We start from the raw sequence: 20042 nt of genomic DNA, 5'->3' as shown, positions 1-20042 counted from the left end.
TGCCAAAAACAAGCAAAACCTCTCATTACTGGTTTTGATGTCCTTTTCTGGGTAGGTGTTCTTCTGTGGTCCACTGTATTTCTGCATTGTACTTGACTTACCAGGCTTTCCCTGCTCCCTTGCTTTCCTCAAGTGTCTATTACCCCCTGAGCATCTGGCCGTTTATATTTGAACATCTGGTCTTTTTGATTCATAGCAAAAATTGACTTTGGCCTTCTAATAATGAGATTTTTCAAGCATCGCAGAATCATAAAATGTTAACGGTGGAAGGACTTCTGCAGATAACAGAGGCCGATCGATTCCTTTTATGGTATAAAACCAAGACCCAGAGAAGCCAAGTGTCAGATGCAAAGCTACACAGCCTATGGTGGGGGAAAGCTAGAACTGGACCCAAGACTTCTGCTTCATTTTTTTCTTGTGAGTTGGATTATGATCCCTGGAAATGATACTATGAAGAATTTATAAGTGTCTTCCTCCAACATGTTTACCTTTTCATGTAAGTGGTTTTCCTAATACATTTCCAGGAGGCTCCGAGAAATAAGAATTCCACAAGTGAAAAAAAATGCAGCCACAGGAAGGCATGACTTACAGAGTTGGGACTCAGTGATGATGATGACGACGACTGACGATAACCAGTTCTCACATTTCTATGCTGTCAGTTCTACTATTTTGTTCTCTATAGTCCCCTCTATTTCTGGGTTTCAACCCTTCTGGAAGCCTAGCTCATTTAGCTTAGGGTTCTTGATGAGGGTGATGGGTGGGTTTTCAGGAGCTGCCTTCCATAGGAATGGTGATGACTTCAAATAGTTAGAGATCTACCCCTAAGCACACATTTGGAAACTTTTCTAAAGTTGAGGAGGTGTGTTCCTAAAATAATGCCAAGTATTGCATACAAAAAGCATTCCCCGGTCAGGCAATCTGAAAAATACGAAATGAAACAGAATTAAAGAGCTTAGGGTCAGTTGGTTCAATTTTACCAGAATTCACAGGATCTTTAAAGCAGTAATGTGAATCCTGAATTTTCTAAGGGAGGGTGGTGACATGTGTAGAATTTCCCAAATGTATTTGACCATCAGATCATTTATGGGACTTGGGTAACATGGAACAAACTTTAGGAAATGTTAAATATCCTTTGAGGTTCAATTAGAGTCTACGGTACTCCCTTTGTTCCAAAACTATCTGTTTCAAATGTTAAGATACCTTTCCCTGGGGTTTGTTGTCTTGGCTATAATGACTTACCCTGTGCCTCTTCTTCTCATTATTTATCATTTTAGGACCCAGGTGCTATTATTTCTCAGCCTGAATTTCTCCACACAGAAAAAACGTAGTTCATTTAACTCTGACCTCATACCTGAGCTGCCCAATTCCTGTAATTATTTTCAACTGTCCTATTCTTTTCTATAGTTTTCAAGGTGCAGGGTCAAAAAGGTAATAATAATTGTAGTAATTACAAATAGCATTTCTGAGTGTGTGCAGTGGGCCAGATATTGTGCTAACAGCTTTACATGTAACATCCCATTTAATTGTGAGGTAGATGTTATGGTTTCCATTTTACACATGAGAAAACCGAGGTAAGCTTAAGTAACTTTGCCCAAGAGAGTCCCAGCAAAGGAGGGGAAGCTGGGATTGAACCTGTGTTCAACTCTGAAGGATTCCAGGCCCCTGCCCTTCCAGTGTTCGTTCTGTTTTTTAATGTATGCGTGGCCTTCCCAACCAGAATCCTTTAAGAGCAGTGGCCACACGGTCCAGACCACAGTAGAATCTTCTGTGCCTGACACAGCACCTGGCATGCTGTAGCCAATACTTCCTTTGAAGAGAAAAATTAAGCAACTTGCCCAAGCCACTCAGCTAGTAAACGGTGGACCTAAGATTTGAACCATCTCCCACACCTTACGCATCATGGATTTCCCACAAGAACCATGCTCTGTGTACCAAGTGAGCTCTTTTTCCCCTTGGAGGTCACATTCACCAGGCTTTTGATCATCCCAAACAAGGCATTTTATGCTCCCATTCACTCTACCCCACCCCCCTACCTGCCACCTGTAACGCATTCATTTTGCCCTCTCCCAAGCAGGCTGTGGTTCTAGACCTAGGGAACTAAATGGCTAATACCCTGGTAAGCAAGAAAGCACTTTTATGGTTCTTGTATGCTAATTTTGCCGCAGGTGTTCTGACATTGGTTGTTCTCAACCCCAGACTTTGCATTTGGAAGCCCTTCCAGATGTTGAAATCTTTCGGTGTAAAATGAGAAGGCATGCGCGGCCTGGAGGGGGTGGTGGGGCACCCGCCATGGCCCCGCTTCACCGTTGGCTCCACGCGCAGTCCTAGCACCCCACTGAGTGCCTCGGACACCCCTCACCCCCAGGCCGTGGGACGGTGGATGGCCGGACACAGCTGGGCAAAGGCATTAGCGGCAGTGTCTCTTTCCTTGACCTTGGCCTCTGCAGCCGTCAGGCTCAGCAGCTGCCCCAATGTCTCCCCAGTTGGAGCCCGTTTTCCTCACTTGGGTTTCCTCCAGGCTTCAGCATGTCAGATTCGAATGGCGAGCTGAGCATCCCCACAAGAAGGCCAGGACGTCTCTGTACCCTGGCTCTAAAGTGGAGCAAAGCCAGGTCCCCAACGAGAAAGTGCCTGGCCGGTCGAATGGCCAGAGTACAAACCTGTTGAGGACACTGCTGGCTCTGTCTTGGCCCAGCCCATGTGGGCAGACCCTGCAGTGGGGGAAAGGAACTTCTTTCCTAAACTCAACGAAAGGGATGGGCATGTTGAAAGAAGGAGCCAGAATGGCTTGTATGAGCTTGAAAATGGCAGACCCAGAAATCCTGCAGGTCAGACAGGGCTTGGTTGGCAGAGGGCTTTTAAGGCCGTGGGTCCCAAATCGTGCCGCAGACCCCATCTCAACCAGGTGGAAAAAGGATAGCACGGGAAATAAAGTTACCCATCCTGTTTCTGAGAGAAGCATCCTGCAATTTGTAGCCATCAAAAGGAAGGACTGTGGAGAATGGGCCATCTCAGGGGGAATGGTGGAGCCGGGAGAGAAAATTAGTACCACGCTGAAGAGAGAATTTGGTGAGGAAGCCATGAGCTCCTTACAGAAATCCAGAGCAGAAACACAGGAGTTGAAGAAACAACTTCACAAACTATTCAGCCAGGAACACTTTGTAGTCTATAAAGGCTACCTGGTTGATCCTGAAACACATAATGCGTGGATGCAGACGGAAGCTGTGAACTACCCTGATGAAACGGGTGAGGCGATGGACGAGCTTCCTCTGGAAGCCGGTGATGATGCCAAGAAAGTGAAGTGGGTGGACGTCACTGATCAACTCAGGCTTTGTACCAGACATTCCCAGTTCATTCAATTTGTGGCTGAGAAACGAGGTGCCCACTGGAGTGAGGGCACATGTCCCAGGTGCCGTGAATACCGACTTGGAGTCTCATGAAAGCCGGGGGGCCTCCAAATGGACCCGGGGGATGAGAACTCCCACTGAACAGGACAGGGAGGGATCTTCTTCTGGTGATTACTTACAAAACTGTTCACAGTATGAGGGCTTTGTGTCAGGGAATAGTATCAAACACAGGAGATCAGGACCACAGACTTTTGGGTTTTCCAGTCAGAAGAAGAGGAATATAGTCACCTGTTGTATGTGTTGTATACATGACTCTTAACCACATGATTCAACCAGTGCTCTTGGGAGAATTGTAGATGGTACAAAGATAACTTCTCACTAACCATAACCTCTGCTTTTCGGCTAGCTTGCATTTGTCACTCCTTTTTTTTCTCCTGATGTGTTAGATTGTGGTCTGATCTAATGCATAACCTGATATTTTGCATAACGTTTGTTTTTCAAATTGAGCTTTATGTGGTTTCCTATTCATTGTTTTCAAGAACGAAAGCTCTCTGGTTATCCGTGTGTTTAGGATCTTTCATTTTGTGGGAAAGCTTCCTTCTTTATTTTATTCAAAAGGATCAAGTACTTACAAACCAGAAAAATAAAATGCAGTGACAAAATGAGCTTACTATCTAGCCCTCTGGTTATCAGAACTATTTCTGAACAGAATGGACGAAGCTCAGGACATTTGTTTCCTCTCATCTTAGAAGACCCTGTAAATGTGAATTCCTGTTGCGAAGAAGTCTTTGTCAGGAGATGTATGTAATCCCAGCCTAATAAAAATACAAATCATGCTTAACTTTTCTCAGTTGAAAATATATATGTATATGTATATACACATATATACATATATATATACACATATATACATATATACATACATATATATATATATACACAGAGAGAGAGAGAGAGAGAAGGTTTTTAATAGTTTGCAAACCCAGAGATACTCCCCTGACAATCAAGAATGAGGGGATTCCAGGGTTGCCTGGGTGGCTCAGTCGGTTGAGCATCTGACTCTTGATTTTTGGCTCAGGTCATGATTTCACACTTTGTGAGTTCGAGCCCTGTGTCGAGCTCTGCACTGACAGTGTGGAGCCGGCCTGGGATTCTCTCTCTCTGTCTCTCTCTGCCCCTTCCCCCCTCAAAAAATAATAAACAAACATTTAAAATAAGAATGAAGGGATTCCAGTAGCAACAAATAGGTCAGAAATACATTTCTTTCCTTTCTTGTCACCTAAAACAAGGCACTTAGCGTTATTCGTATATAACACAATGCACGGAAAATTAACTCAAACCACTGCAATGAGCTTTTCATGGCTAGGGTGGAAAAGACTATTGCAGGTACCAATAACTACATAAGGAAACACTTTGATAACAGTAGCTAACACTTCTATCCACTTACTATGTACCCACACTCTTGGAAGTGCTTAAGAGAACACCAGGGTTCTCTTACGTCACAGGTTGGGCTCCCTGGGGAGCAGTCTCTGAGTGGGAGGGAGATCACTAGCATTACAAGATGTTTCTTAGGGACAGGTGTTGGGACCAACTCCTGGGGGAGGGAGGAGAAGGAAGCAGGATTGGTTAGAGTGAGACACTAAAGTTGAAGCCTGGTGAAGGCATCAGCCAACTCCACCGGGAGCTCTGGAGCTGAAAGGCCCTTCTAGCTGCCCTGAACTGGGAGTTCACGCCTTCATATCCCTGTTGACCAGCCACTGGACACGGGTTGCCCCTGGAAGGATGTGTGACCTTAGGAGAGACAATTTCTTCAGCCAAGGCAATTGCCAAAGAGGGCTGACAGCTGAAGTCCATCTTCTGGTAACACTCCTAGTAGTTAAGAAGGAGAATCTGGGAAAGGGGAGGGGGCAGGCATTACAGGGTCTACCACATATTGTTATCCCAGCTTTACAGATAACATAACTGAGGCACAGAGAGGTTATAGAACTTGAACCAAGTTGTACAACAACAAGTAAGTGGAGGTGGGAATAGAGCACAGACTGTGGGATCCACGGCTCACCTCCTTGGCCGCTATACCATAGTCCTTCCTGTAGTTACACTCTCAAGAGTCCCCAGATTCCCTGTGCACTGCTCCTCTAAAAAAGAAAAGAAATGACCATTATATCTCTTCCTAGATGCACATGTGGTCAGAGTTCCCTTTTCTAAACCTGAAGGACATGGGCATGGTCTCTACTGTTTTTCTCTTAAAAGATGTTGTATTTATACGGGTGATGATGATTATAAAAAGGTTCACCCCTGGATGCCCAGCATCAGTTCATGTTCAGGAACAAATTTAATACATTGCTTTTCTTTGTGAATTCTATAACTGCTTGTTGATGGGACCATTTGTCCTATATTCCAGCAACTTTTTCCAGGTGAGGCATGCTCCCTGTCTATTTGAATAATTGAGGTACCTGGTTGGTCAAACATATTTTGAATGTTCCTCAACTTATTTTTTTTTTCAAAACGTAAGTTCCTAAAAGAAAATACACTTATACTTACACACACACACACACACACATACACACTAATCATTGCAAAAAAAAACTGAAATAAAGAGGGTCTAATATCTCAAATTTAATATATCTAGACCAGAATTCTTGATTTTTTCCCCCAAGAAAACTATTCCTCCATCATTCTTCCCTAGTAATTGGCACCAAAATCCATGCAAAGTTGCACAAGAAAACAAGGAATTATCCTAGATTCCTTGCTTTTCCTCACTTCTCACATCCAATCCATCTGCAAAATTTAGCTCCATCTCCAACAAATGATATCCCAAATCATTTACTGCTTTCTGCCTTCACTGACCCCCCCCCCCAATAAAGCCACCATCCCTTGTCCCCTAGACTACTGCAAATGCCTCCTCACAGGCCCCTCTCCTTCCACTCTTGTCCTCTTGCGGGTCAATTTCCACCCCCCCCCCCCAAATTAAATGACATCTTAAAGAATGTCAGTCATATGATGTCCCTTCTCTCTCAAAACCATCTGATGGTTTCTTTTTTCACATAAACTAAAACACAAACTCCTTACCCAGGCCGACCTGTTCTGAATAATCCCTGCATTCTAGTCTGACCTGGTCATGTTCCCCCTGGGCCAGTCTAGCCTTTCTCTTCCTGCTTCATATGTGCTTCTTCCTCAAGGCCTTTGCTTTGCTTTTCCCTGCCTAGAATGTCCCTTCCATATCTGCACCAAGTGGGCCTCTTAGGTCAGTCAGGTCTCAAAGGATACGTCCTCAAAGAGAGTTTTCGGGGCCACCTAATCTAAAGTAGCCTACCCATTCCGTTTTTACTCCCTCACCTTGTTTTATTTTCTACATGGTATTTAGCACCAGCTGAAATTATCTTGTATATTTCTGTCCACTTACGAGTGAGTCTAGGGTTTTTTTCTCTCCTATTAACTGCTATATCACCAGTATCTAGAATAGTGTGTGGCAGGCATGTCCACAAATTATTTGCTGCTAACAGTTTTCTATATACTCTTGTCTTCAAAATACAAATGCAAATATAGATATAAATATAAATAAATATAAATGTGATCACATTACCCTTGGTCTAACTTTCTTATTTAAACACTTGATCTTAGCCAAAAGGCCGAGAAGCGATAACTTTCTTATTTAAAAAACACTTTGTCGTGAAATAATTTTAGACTTACAAAAAAGTTGCAAAAACAGTACAGAGTTCTTGTATAATCCTTCGCCCAGGTTCTACAAATGTTGAGAACTTACTTACATAATACAGTTATTGAAACTCGAAAATTGGGGCGCCTGGGTGGCGCAGTCGGTTAAGCGTCCGACTTCAGCCAGGTCACGATCTCGCGGTCTGTGAGTTCGAGCCCCGCGTCAGGCTCTGGGCTGATGGCTCGGAGCCTGGAGCCTGTTTCCGATTCTGTGTCTCCCTCTCTCTCTGCCCCTCCCCCGTTCATGCTCTGTCTCTCTCTGTCCCAAAAATAAAAAAAAAATAAAAAAAAAAACGTTGAAAAAAAAAAAGAAACTCGAAAATTAACATTGATTTAATATTTTTTTACTATTAATTCACCTATAGATCTCATTTAAAATTTGCTAATCATCCCACTAATGTCCTTTTTCTGTTCTAGAATCCAAGGATTCCACATTTCGTTTGATTGCCATGTCTCCTTTATTTCCTCCAGACCTAGGAAAGTTCCTTGTTTTGTCTTTCATGACCTTGACAGTTTTCAAGGTGCTGACCAATTGTTTTGCTAGAATGTCCCACAATTTTGGATTATTCTAACATTTTCTTAATTTTTTAAAAATGCTTTTATTTGTTTTTGAGAGACAGAGAGAGAGAGACAGAGTGTGAGCCAGGGAGGGGCAGAGAGAAAGGGAGACACAGCATCTGAAGCAGGCTCCAGGCTCCAAGCTGTCAGCACAGAGCGGACACGGGGCTCAAACCCACAGACCATGAGATCATGACCCAAGGTGAGGTTGGACACTCAACCAACTGAGCCACACTGGCGCCCCTAAATTCTGTATTCTAAAATGGCGCCCGTATTCTAAAATTTTCTTTTAAATTTTTTAAATGTTTATTTATTTTTGAGAGAGAGAGAAAGAGAGAGAGAAAGAGAGAGGGGAAAAGTGTGAGTGGGGAAGGGGCCCAGAGAGGGAGACACAGAATCCGAAGTAGGCTCCAGGCTCTGAGCTATCAGCACAGAGCCCGACATGGGGCTCGAACCCATGAACCTCAAGATCATGACCTGAGCCGAAGCTGGATGCTCAACTGACTGAGCCACCCAGGTGCCCCTAAAATTTTCTTATAAACAAGTTGAGGTTGTACATTTTTGGCATGAATATTATAGATGTGATGTTGTTTGAAAAAATGAAGATGTATTTTTCAATGTAATCACTAGCATATATTAAATAGTATGTGCTATATTTTATTTACAATGTTTTTAATTTATCATTTTATTTACAATTTTTCATGCCCAATGTGGAGCTTGAACTCATGATCCTGAGATCAAGAGTTGCATGCTCTACCAACCAAACCAGCCAGGCCCCCCAGTATATGCTATATATTGAAGTGTCACCATTGAATTTCCAACCACCTTGTACTACTTTTAAACAACATTTTTATATTTTTATGCACATACACGTGCACATACATACACATATAATTGAATATAGGTATTCTAACCCTCCAGCTCTTTCTCTGTAAGAGAAGGTATCCAGGAAGCTCTGGATTTCATTCACTATACTCTCTCTCCTCCTTCTTGAAGTTCATGAAGTGACACTTGAATGCTGTATTATACCACTTTGTCAGTTACCTATTTCTACCAAAAAAAAAAAAAAATCCTGCAAACTATCCCAAAACACTGGAGCCTAAGACAAAAACCATCTAGTTTATACGTTTGAAGGTTGACAATTAGGGCTGAGTTTGACAGGGTGGTGTTTTCTGGTCATGCCTGGGGCTCGCATCTGGGAATTGGGTGGCTTTTGGCTAATCTAGGATAACCTCAGGATGATAAAAGAGAATCTTCTCTGCACCTCATGTCTCCCATCCTCTATCAGGCTCATCCAGATATGTTCTTATGACAATGGCAGGGGAGCCAAGATCTAATGGAAACATGGAAGGATTCTTGAGTCCCAGGCTCGGAACTGGCCCTGAGCCATTTCCCTACATCCTAATAGAAAAACCAAATCACAAGGTCAACCCAGATTTGATGTGTAGGGAAATAATTCGACCTCTTTAGTGAGAGGAAGTGGCAAGTCCCCTGTCCAAGGACATGGATACAGAGTCACGCGAAAAATTGAGACCATCTGAGCGCTCAGTGATCCCACATCTATTGTGGCTTTTTTCCTCTATCAGTTTTATTGAGATACAATTCACATACCATATAGCTCACCCATTTAGAGTATACAATTCAATGGTTCTTACGATATTCACAAGGTTGTGCGACCATCATCACAATCACTTTTCGAACATTTTCGTCACCCTTTAAAGAAACCCTGTACCTTCTCCAAGATGCTTTCTCTGACCCCCGTGCTAAGTTAAACCTTTATTCCTCTGTGTGGCCTTGTGAATACTGTTCCACTGCAGAGCCCTTTTACAATTTATTTTTGTTGGGGTCAAAGATTGTACTCTATTCATTTTTCCATTCCCAGCGTCTAGCACAGTGTCTGATTGACAGTAGGTGCTCAGTAAATATCTGCCAAAGAGAATTGAAGAGGCTCCCGGTTTTCCAGTTCAACCCTGCAGTTTGCCCATTGCCATTTCTCAAGCCTCTGGCAGAAGCCCAAAGTATTTGTACTGGCGCAACTTTCAGTCACTTTCCACACCTGAGGACGGTTGGGCAATGTTCACGTTGGTGAATCATTCCAGTTGCTCTCAGCATGCTGCTCAACATTTCTTTCTATCAGGGTCGTTATCAAATAAGATGACAAACTATCAAAAGTAAAATCATGGGGAATGACAAAGGAATAGGGCGAGGAGGTTTGTGTCATCATTGGCTGAAAGTTTGGAACACACCGTCCCCGTGTCCCTCCCGTTTCCTTTCTAATAACAACGGGTACTTTGTGCCCGGGACTGTGCCTGCATCGTCATTAATGCTTTCTTATCAGGATCAAATGAAACATTTTAAGACAGTCTTTTCCTAAGCCAAGATAGATCTATCTGTGGATGCCATAGACACCACTTCAAACCAGCAGCTTTGCGAGAGCGGAGGCTGTGTTCTCCCCCTTTCTCGGCATCTACTGTGGCTCGTCTGTATTTAATAAGATCTCGAATGAAATATAAAAGCCAAAAAACATTTATCATGAACTAATTTAGCGTGAAGTAGGGAGTCAGATACAAGTAAAAGCCATTTTATTCAGCTCTGATGGGCCTTAGAATGCTAAGTTTACATATGGCAGTACACTTTCTAGGTGAGAGAATTTTTGTCTTTCGGGCCGTTCTTGAAAGATTTTGGTAGGATGTGCTTTAAAAATGGAAGATTGTCAAGGCTTTCCTCGTAGTTACATGTGCTGTGAATGTTAAAATCACAGTTCAATGTGGTAAGTTTTGCTCCCAGATTTGTCACTAACTGGCTGTAGGAACTCGGGTAAAGTTGCTTCACTTCTCCAAATTCCTTGTAGCTTATAATTCTAGAAGTGTTAAATTGACAGATATGTGCAATACTTCTATACATATGTATCAAATGTGTATGGACTTACACATTTATAAATATTATACATTTATAAAAAGCAACTTTTCCAAAACAGCAATAAGGATGTTTCTATGGGAGAAACCTGAATCCTGTTACAATGATCATTTCTTTTAAAAAATAGTTTAAGAAAATTGGTTTATTAGTGACTTATTTCTACTTAGCAATATTACCTCAAACACATAGCTTAAGACAACACACATTTATTATGTCACAGTTTCTGTGGATCAGGAATCTGAGGACAGCTCAGCTGTTTTAGGGTTTCAAAAGGTCACAATTAAGGTGTCGGCTGGGCTGCGGTCCTATCTGAGGTCTGACTGGGGAAGGATCTGCTTCCAAGTTCGTGTAGTTGTTGGCAGTATTCGATCTGTTCCAGATTGTCGCACTGAGGGACTCAGCATTTTTCTGGCCGTTAACCAGAGGCTGCCCTCAGTTATTTGCCAGTTGGCTCTCTTCTCGGCCAGACTACACCATGATAGCTTGCTTCTTGCTTCTCCAAAGCCAACAGGAGAGAGAGTTTCCTCACAAAATGGGTGACAGTGTTACGTAATACCATATACATGTACCATCACATTTGCCGTATTCCATTGGTGAGAAGCTGTATTCCATTGTTGACAAGCAAAACACAGGTCCCATCAAGGGGAAGGGGTCACACAAAGCATGAGCACCAGGAAGGTGGGATCAAGAGGACCACTGTGGAGTCTATCTGCCGTGATTGGAAAACTACAAAATGTATGTGAGTAGAGTAGGGTGAAATTCTAGGAGCCACACCATCCCCAAACAAGCACACATCTAAACCTTCCAACAAGGGAAGCACTCTGCTTCTCTCCTATCCTCCATTTTGGAAAATGCTGCCATCCAATGCAAAGCCTTTAAACCTGAGAGGTATCCTTGGCTCTTGGCAATCTCTAACCAGCCCACTCCCAACCCAATCCATCAGTAAGATATCAAACACGACCCTTCTGTCTATTTCCACTATTTCCCCACCATTCAGTTACCAATGTCTTTCCCCTAAACATGGTTTGACCACACCTTTCAACTCGTCTTCCAGATTCCACTCTTGCCCTTCCTTATGATCCACTCTGCATACAACAGCCAGAATGCTTTTCTTAAAACAGAAATCAGATCATGTCATTCTCCTGCTTAAAATCTTCCATTAGCTTCTTCATGAATGTGAGTAAAGTTCAAACCCCTTTATCTGACCTATAAGACCCTCCATAAACTGACCTCTGCTTGTTTCTCCTCTGTTCTACTATATTTCTCTTTATATATAACAGCATTGCTAACTTGTTTAATGACATAGTTCAGATCCTATAATCTAAAAATAAATAAGGTTAGTATTATTAAATCTAACATAGAATATAATGTCACTTGAACAGAATAGAATAAGTTTTAATAAAGCTAAGAATTTGAAGCTAAAAAGTTTTTGAATTGCTAAACATTATTTAGCAATTATGGCTTTATGGGTGATGTATTGCATCACATATCAAATAATTTGATCCAAAATTGATATCTTAAATTAGATGTGCTTTTGAAATAATACAAACTCCAAACTTAAACTACTAACATATATTGAAGCTAAAATAAGAGAATGTGTTTATCTACAAAGTGGCGAGGTTTTTTTTTTTTTTTATTTTGGGAGGGGGTCAGGAAAAATTTATTATATATGTGGTTTATTAGTTCAGCTTAATCAAATTTGGAGTTATAAAATCATGTTAATAATAAACTCTAAAAATATAATTACACATTCATACAAGTTAGTTTTCTTACATTTCTTATTAGTTAAAGCCAAGAAAATTCACTTTCTAATTATGTGGGTCTGGATGATTCATTTATCGTTGACTACCCAAGCCACCTGGGTGTGTTCACCCAGATTAATTAAATCTGAATCCTGCAGCTCGGTAGCTGAGTGAACTTGTTCAGTACATTCAAACTTTCTGAGCCTCAGTTTGCTCATAAGCAAACAGGGATAGCAATATATACTTGTCAGAGTTATTTTAAGGATTAAATGAGGCAACATATTTATTGGCACACTTTAGGGACTCTGTATATGTTGTTCTCTCTTTTCCATCGTTGCTTGGCTGATCAATCTGAAAGTACCATAAATTGATCTATTTTCTATTTCTATTCCCCTTATGTTAGACCTGGGTTCGACTTGGGCAGAAGAAAAGAATTAGAAAAGCATCATAAAGGCAGAATAATTGAGGAGCGGCTGACATAGAGAAAGAATGAGGCGGAAGTCACACAGGAGTCTAAGATTTCAACTGGACGTGGGAAGTTACCCAGGAATGCTGAAGAAATTTGCATTTATTTGTGGATAGGCAAGTCACAGACCATGACATGACACTTTGGTAAATATTATTTACATATTGAATCATCGATACCACTGTATCCCTCTCCTGCATCTTGAGTATAATGGGTGTTAATTTGAAATAGAAAATCTGTGTGGTTTGTTCAGGGTATTTTAGAAAAATTGTCAAGTATTCAATGTAATGTGAATTTGTTACTTCTATTTCTCACCAGAAGTAGTTGTTTTATCAGATGAGTATTATTTCATTATTATTTCATTTCCAGAGCAACAGGGCCTTTTGAATTTTTCAGATTTCTTTTGGGAGAAAAGACATTGCAGTTACTTGCAATTTAATGAAGAAAATTCTTTTATGGCTTCTCACTTTGGGATGCTGTTAGATTGTGTTGGCATGGTGTAAGGAGAATCTTATGAGTTCTACAAACTCTTGGTGGTTTTAACTTTGTCTTAGATTCTAAAATATCACTGTATAATTTTTAGCAGGGAGAGGCACTGTTTCATTACCTAGACTGATTTGCTTGATAACCTACCACAACAAACTCAACGAAAACTCTGTCACTTTTCTTTTTTAACCCTGAAACCAATAGTTTATTCCTTGGTTGTGCAATAATGGAAGATATATATTGATCTCTGCCCAGTTTCTCGCACAGAGCTCCTAAAACCCTTATAATTTCCTAAGTGAAAAGAATACTATGAGCATCTTTTGTTCTAATGAAGTGACCTTGGGTGGGGTCCTGGATGGGTCCTGGATGGCGTCTGGTCACCGGAAAGACAAAACCATAATTAGAAGCTAGGAATTTTCAGCTCCACCCCCTCATCGTCCAGAAAGGAAAGAAGGGCTGGGAGTGGAGTTAATAATTGATCACACCTATGTGAGGAAGCCTCCATAAGTTCCCAATAGTGTGGGGTCTGGGGAGCTTCCAGGTGGGTGAACATGTACACATCAAGAGGGTGACATACCTTAACTCCACAGGGACAGAAGCTCCTGTGCTCAATTCGCTCCCAGACTTCTCTTTATGTATCTCTTCATCTGGCTGTTCATCTGTATCCTTTATCATATCCTTTCATAAACCAATAAACATAAGTAAGTGTTTCCCTCAGTTCTCTGAGCCACTCTGGCAAATTAATTGAACCCAAAGAGGGGTTTTTTGGAACCTCCAATCTATAGGCAGTTGGTCAGAAACAAGGTGATAACCTGGGCTTGTGACTGGAGTCCGGAGTGGGGGATAGGAGTGGATGTGAGAGGTAGGTGGGACAGTCTTGTGGGACTGAGCCCTTAAGCTGTGGGATCTGAGCTGTTTGCTGATAGTGTCAGAATTGAGTTAAATTGTAGGAGACCGGGCTGGTGTTGGAGAGACTTGCTTGGAGTGGGGGAAAACCACATATTTGGTGACCACAAATGAGTTGTTTTGTGTGAGTAGTAAAGGAGAGTCACAGGGAAGACACACAGTAGGGAAGAAAGGGTTTCTTTCCCTGCAACAGAGGTAGACCGAACTGAAATTTTCAGTACACAAAGACCCTCAAATTCTCTCTTTCCTTTGACTTTATTGACAGGTAGGGTGACCAGCTGTCTCAGCTTGCTCAGGACTGTCCTGATTTTAGCACTGAAACTTCCATGTCCTCGGAAGACTCTCAGCCTCGGACAAACCAGGATAGTTGGTTACTCTATCAGGTTTGTTAGGCAAAAATGTTTATTGTGGACCCACTATGTGCTGGGTATTACAGTTACGGTGTTGAGCAAAACACATACTGTCCCTGCCCTCATGCAACTTAGAAATCTGCAACTAGTCCATCCATATCTCATGGTAATACAGCTAGGATGATTAAGCAGACAGGGTTAGACTGGGCTTTGACCGTGGCGATTATTATTTTTTCAAATTTAATTTTCCAGTTGGTTACCACTGTTCTGAAGGAAAGTCCTATTGATTTCTGGGTATTCATTTTGTATTCTGCCACTATGCTTAAATCTCTTAAACTTGTAATATTTTTTACATGTGCTTGAATTTTCTCTATTACACAATCGTATTGTCTGTGAATGACAATTTGTTTTCTTTCTTCCTAATTCTTTCATATCTTATTTTCTTACTTTATTACACTGATTAGGACTTTCAGAATGTTATTGAATAGAAGCAGTGATAGTAAACATCCTAATCTTCTCACTTTAAAAGGAAAATTCTACATTTTATCATTAACTGTGATATTACGTGTGTTTTTAAGAAGACAATCATTATAAAATTTCCTTCTGTTCCTATTTGCTAAAAGTTTTATTAGAAATCACTGTTGAATTTTATTGAGCATTTTTTCTGCATCTATTAAGACAACTAGAAACATTTTCTCTTTGTTCTGTTGATAGGATGATTTAAGTGGCAAATCTCATATATTCTTGAGATAACCCACGTTGTCCATGATTCTATGTTTACACATGGCACATGATTTGTTAATATGTTATGTAGGGCTTTGCATTTGTAAGGTATAATATGAATCTAAATTCTTCTATCTGATACTGTCATTTTCTGGTAAGTTCTTGTGTATCAATTAGTTTTTGCTGCGTAAAAGAAAGAAACAAAAAAACACTTCAAAACTTAGTTGCTTGAAACACAAACATTTATTATTCTCAATGATTCTAGGTCAGCTATGGGTGGTTTTTCTGATCAGAGCTCAGTCAAGTGGCAGCTTGGCTGGGGCTGGATGATCTGAGATAGCAACAAACATGTCTGGTGCTTGGTGGGATGATTGATTTAGGAAGCCTTGGTTGACAAGGCTTGTCTCTGCTCCATATGGTCTTGAACCCTCTAAGAGCCTGGCTGAAATTGTAATCTTTTCACATGGTAGTTTCAGGGTTTCTAAGAGCTGCAAGGAAAAAACAAGCCCAAATATGCAAACATTTTCCAAGTCTCTGTCTGTGTCCCATTGGCCAAAGCAAGTTACATGGCCAAGTCTAAAGACACATGAGAGGATAACACAAAGGTTGGAAACTATGGTGGCCCTTTTAACATCTTGACTCTTCCCTAACTCTGAGACGGTTCTAGGGCTTCCAAGGCCAAGGACCAAGAATTTCTTACAATCACTTTCCATCACTCTATAGCCTTGTGAACAGACAAAACCAAGACCTCCTTAAGCAGCAACTGATGTGGAGAGTGGCATAAAAGTAATATTAAAGATATGCAGATAGCAGCTCATAAAACAATACATGTACTGTAGTGCTTAGCATTTGTCTCTCCTTTCTTTCAAGTGCCTATCGGGTATCTATTATGTCTCAGGCATCGTGCTAGGAGTTGGGATAGAATGAACCCCCATAGCTAAGAGGTCGGCAAACAAAGGGACAGAGAACTATCAGGCTACAAAAAACTCTTGAGGAAAGCCAGGGGTGGACACATAGAAGAGGGTGAAGCATCTGTGTGAGGAGCAGCATGATTGGTAAGAATTTTAAAATCTTGTTATTTTGGCGTTATCTATAAGAAATGTGCACATACACAATTGGACATACAAGATGTTAGCTGTAGAATTGCTTGAAAAAAAGAAAAGATTCGAATGATATACCTACATATGGGTATATAAATGATTATACAAGTTATCATGCATTCATATTATGGGATACCAAGAATACCATGAAGAGAAAAATGTAGGGTTACATGAACCGACATGGTACAACAGTAATATATTATTATTATTGGTAAGAATTCAGTTGTAAAATAATATGCATAGTATAATGTTATTTTGTTAAAAATCTGCATGTGAACAATAGTGTGTGTGAGCACGTGCGCGTGCGTGTGAAAACAGAAAAGACACCAGATTTGAAATGATAACCATCTCTGAGAAATGAGATCAGTGGGAGGGTACAATGGGGACCTTTTTTACTTTATATATATTTTGTGTACAATTTTAATTTTTGAAAAAGAACATGTATTACTCCGATAATGAAAAAGTCTTGCTGGAAAACCATTAACAAGAGGATTGAGGATTGGTGTGGGGCCTAATCTGAATGCTAACCTCAGAAATGCTGTAAATAGCCAGGCAGTCCCTCAAGACCCCCATTTGCATGGGGGACGCTGTTCCTGGGATAAATGCTGAAGGGACTTTGAAGCTGTCAGATTTTAGAATACCTTGGCCGTGTAGCTCAACAGAGAGGAGATAAAGAGCTTCCCAACCTCTGGGATCAGTATGCCTCCGGGAAGGTGAAATATTTATGGTGAGGAGAAAAAAAATCATACGTGTCAGTGCTCAACACACGGATGGTGTGCCTCTGAAGTCGTATCTCCCACCTCCCCCCTGCTTTGAAGGGCTTTCACCAAACCCCTCTCCTGATGGGGCTAAGGAAGAGACAGGCCATCCTAAGAGCTTGAAAATAACTAATCAACCTTTCTGAGACCTCAAAGACTAGGTAAAAGTATTGTCCCAGCTTCTAGAACTTTTCTTCAGTGATGGCAATGAGGGCAGGAGAGCCCAGCACCAAAGGCACTGGAAGTCAAGGCCACAGTGTTGCGGTGGAGTGGGGTTCCAGACACGTGTTAGAAGAAGCAGTGAAGACTGACCACAGTTGAAGAACCCACCAGAAAGGAATACACCGGGAAGTACAGGGTGTTGGATATGATCTCTCGAAGCGGGTGGATGCAAATGCCCTTGCACTTATAACCCTAGCCTCACAGATGCCAAGACTGGTGTAGCTCAGGGATACGAGGGCTGCACCATGTGGGTGAAGGAGAACCCTAAGGCAGAGTTGCCTTCAATAATGCAGCTATGGTAACGGGAGTCCTGCTGCCCTCCCAACACACGAGGTTAGTGCCCATTGGAGTTAACTCCTGTCAGCCTCTGTCTCCCCAATTAGGCTGGACTCCTGGGAGTTCAGAAACCATGGTGTGTCTAGTATTTTATATTGTCTTTCATATTTCTATCCCACAGCACTCATTTTATTGTACGCTCTGGACGCATGTTTATTAAATTGAATGATGAGTCTGAGCTGACAGTTTACAATAAGAAGGGAAGCTACACAATTAGACCAAATAATAATAGCCAGGGACTTACCCTCAAGACGGATTTATAGAAATAAAGAGTCTGGGGCAAAGAAAAAAAAATTGTTTTTAAGCTAGCTTTTAAATCCACAAGGAAAGGAATACATTGTATTTTGTCCTGAGTGGTGGTCAGGAATAGCTCCAGAAAGTAGCTGTGGGGGAACTGTTACATAATAGTGACAACATGATTGAATTCGGAATCTAGAGGGAGAGGAAAGGAAGAAAAAAATCCATCAAGATGCTTGATTTTAAAAGGGAAATAAAACCAAATTGCTACATTGAAATAAATACCTGTAGTTCATTTAAAAAAATAATACAAAGACTTAAAAAATACCTTCTTGAGAAATGAATGTCACCAATTTTGCAAATTAGCTGTTGGAGGAAAAATCATATGTTGTTCACCGGAGCAGTAAACGAAATCGCTGGCGGTAAGAGGGTTTCGTGGGAGAAGGGAAACATTCCACAAATGACAGAAACAGGAAAGCATATAACTTCTGTCAGATCAAACTCATATCAGAAATTAGGCAGAAATTCAAGGATCATATAGAATAGGGAATACCATTTTAATATGAGCCATCTCTGAGTGGCTAGGATTCTACGGGATGAGTCCCTCAAGCTGCAAGATCAAGGAATACTGAATCAAGCAGGAACTGTTTGGGGAAATTATTCTGTAAAGAGAAATCATGCCTGAAAAATGCCCCAGGAATCCTCGAGGGGCTACATACGTCTACAGCAAAGGAAACATATGGATGTGGTTGATATTGACTATTATCAGCCCCATACCACAGTCAGTCCCATTGTTGAAACCTTGTGAAACTGAGGGCAACGTTTACTCAAGGGCAGAGAGTTGTTTTGTGACAGAAAGCACATAAAGCAAAATGGGTACCTTTTAGGGGTAGTAAGTACAGAGGGAACTCCTACTCAATATCTTTATGAATGATCTGGAAAGGCAAATCTTCCAAATTTTCAAAGAGCACTAAGCTCCTCGGAGAAGCGAAATACAGGATGTTCTTCAATCTTGCCATGTGAGCACCATAAATGCCACCATTAACACCAACTGGGAGCCTCAGTGTAGGCAAGGGTCAGATAAGACGCGTGGATAAAAAATAATCCAGTTTATATTTTGAAGATGCTGGGCTTATACCTTAAAGATGTAACTCCCTGTTAGTCATGTTGGTAAGTTGTGATCAAAGAAGAAAACCTACAGGTTGAGTTATCCCGGACCAGCAGTTCTCAAACCTTTTGGTCCCAAGACCAAAAGGTTAAAATCTGAGGATTTTGGGGGCACCTGGGTGGCTCAGTTGGTTAAGCATCTGACTCTTGATTTCAGCTCAGGTCATGAGCTCACGGTTTGTGAGATCAAACCCCACGTGGGGATCAGCACTGACAGAGTGAGTGGAGCATGCTTGGGATTCTCTCTCTCTCTCTCTCTCTCTCTCTCTGACCCTCCCCCCCTCAAAATAAGTAAATAAACATTTAAAAATATACCATTTATAGAGGATTTCAAACAGTTATTTATTAGTTCATTTTGAAGTTACAACAGACTGGCACGTCTGGGTGGCTCCGTCTGTTAAGTGTCCAACTTCGGCTCAGGGCGTGATCTCGCGGTTCGTGAGTTCGAGCCCTGCGTTGGGCTCTTTGCTGACCGCTCAGAGCCTGGAGCCTGCTTTGTATTCTGTGTCTCCCTCTCTCTCTCTGCCCCACCCCTGTTCTCACTCTGTCCCTCTCTCTCAAAAATGAATAAACTTAAAAAATTAAAATTACAACAAACCCATTACACATTAATATAAATAAAACAATTTCAATTAGCTACATTTTCCAAATTAAGAAACTGGTGAGAAGAATGAAATTATTTTTATATTTTTTGCAAATCTCTTTAATGTATGATTTAGGAGAAAAGAGTGGATAATTATATTTGCTTCTGCGTTCAAGCTCTTATAATACTATTTTAATTAAAGTAGATGAAGAAAATCTGGCCTCGCACAGATGAATAGTTGGAAAAGTTCTATGTTTTCATAGTCTTTTTAAGGTAATTATGGATATTGCTAAGGTAATTATGGATACCACACTAAAACTCACCCAGTGGTGGCTTTTTAGAGGTTGGTCACATTGTGGAATCTGAAACCATGTTATCTTTTCATGTTCTGTTATAGTAAAATCCATTGATTTACCCTGTGCTTTGATTTT

The 20042-nt window shown here is 41.2% G+C and overlaps 1 pseudogene; it reads left to right on the top strand.

Annotated features, from left to right (window-relative positions):
• The first annotated feature begins 1530 nt into the window (after positions 1–1530).
• LOC131492460 (ADP-ribose pyrophosphatase, mitochondrial-like) lies at positions 1531–3905 on the top strand (annotated as a pseudogene).
• Positions 3906–20042: the final 16137 nt, after the last annotated feature.

The sequence above is a fragment of the Neofelis nebulosa genome, chromosome 13 (genome assembly GCF_028018385.1).
Source record: "Neofelis nebulosa isolate mNeoNeb1 chromosome 13, mNeoNeb1.pri, whole genome shotgun sequence".
Lineage (NCBI taxonomy): Eukaryota > Metazoa > Chordata > Mammalia > Carnivora > Felidae > Neofelis > Neofelis nebulosa.
The sequence above is the reverse complement of the archived record's forward strand: the minus strand, read 5'-3'. Positions and strand labels throughout refer to the sequence as shown.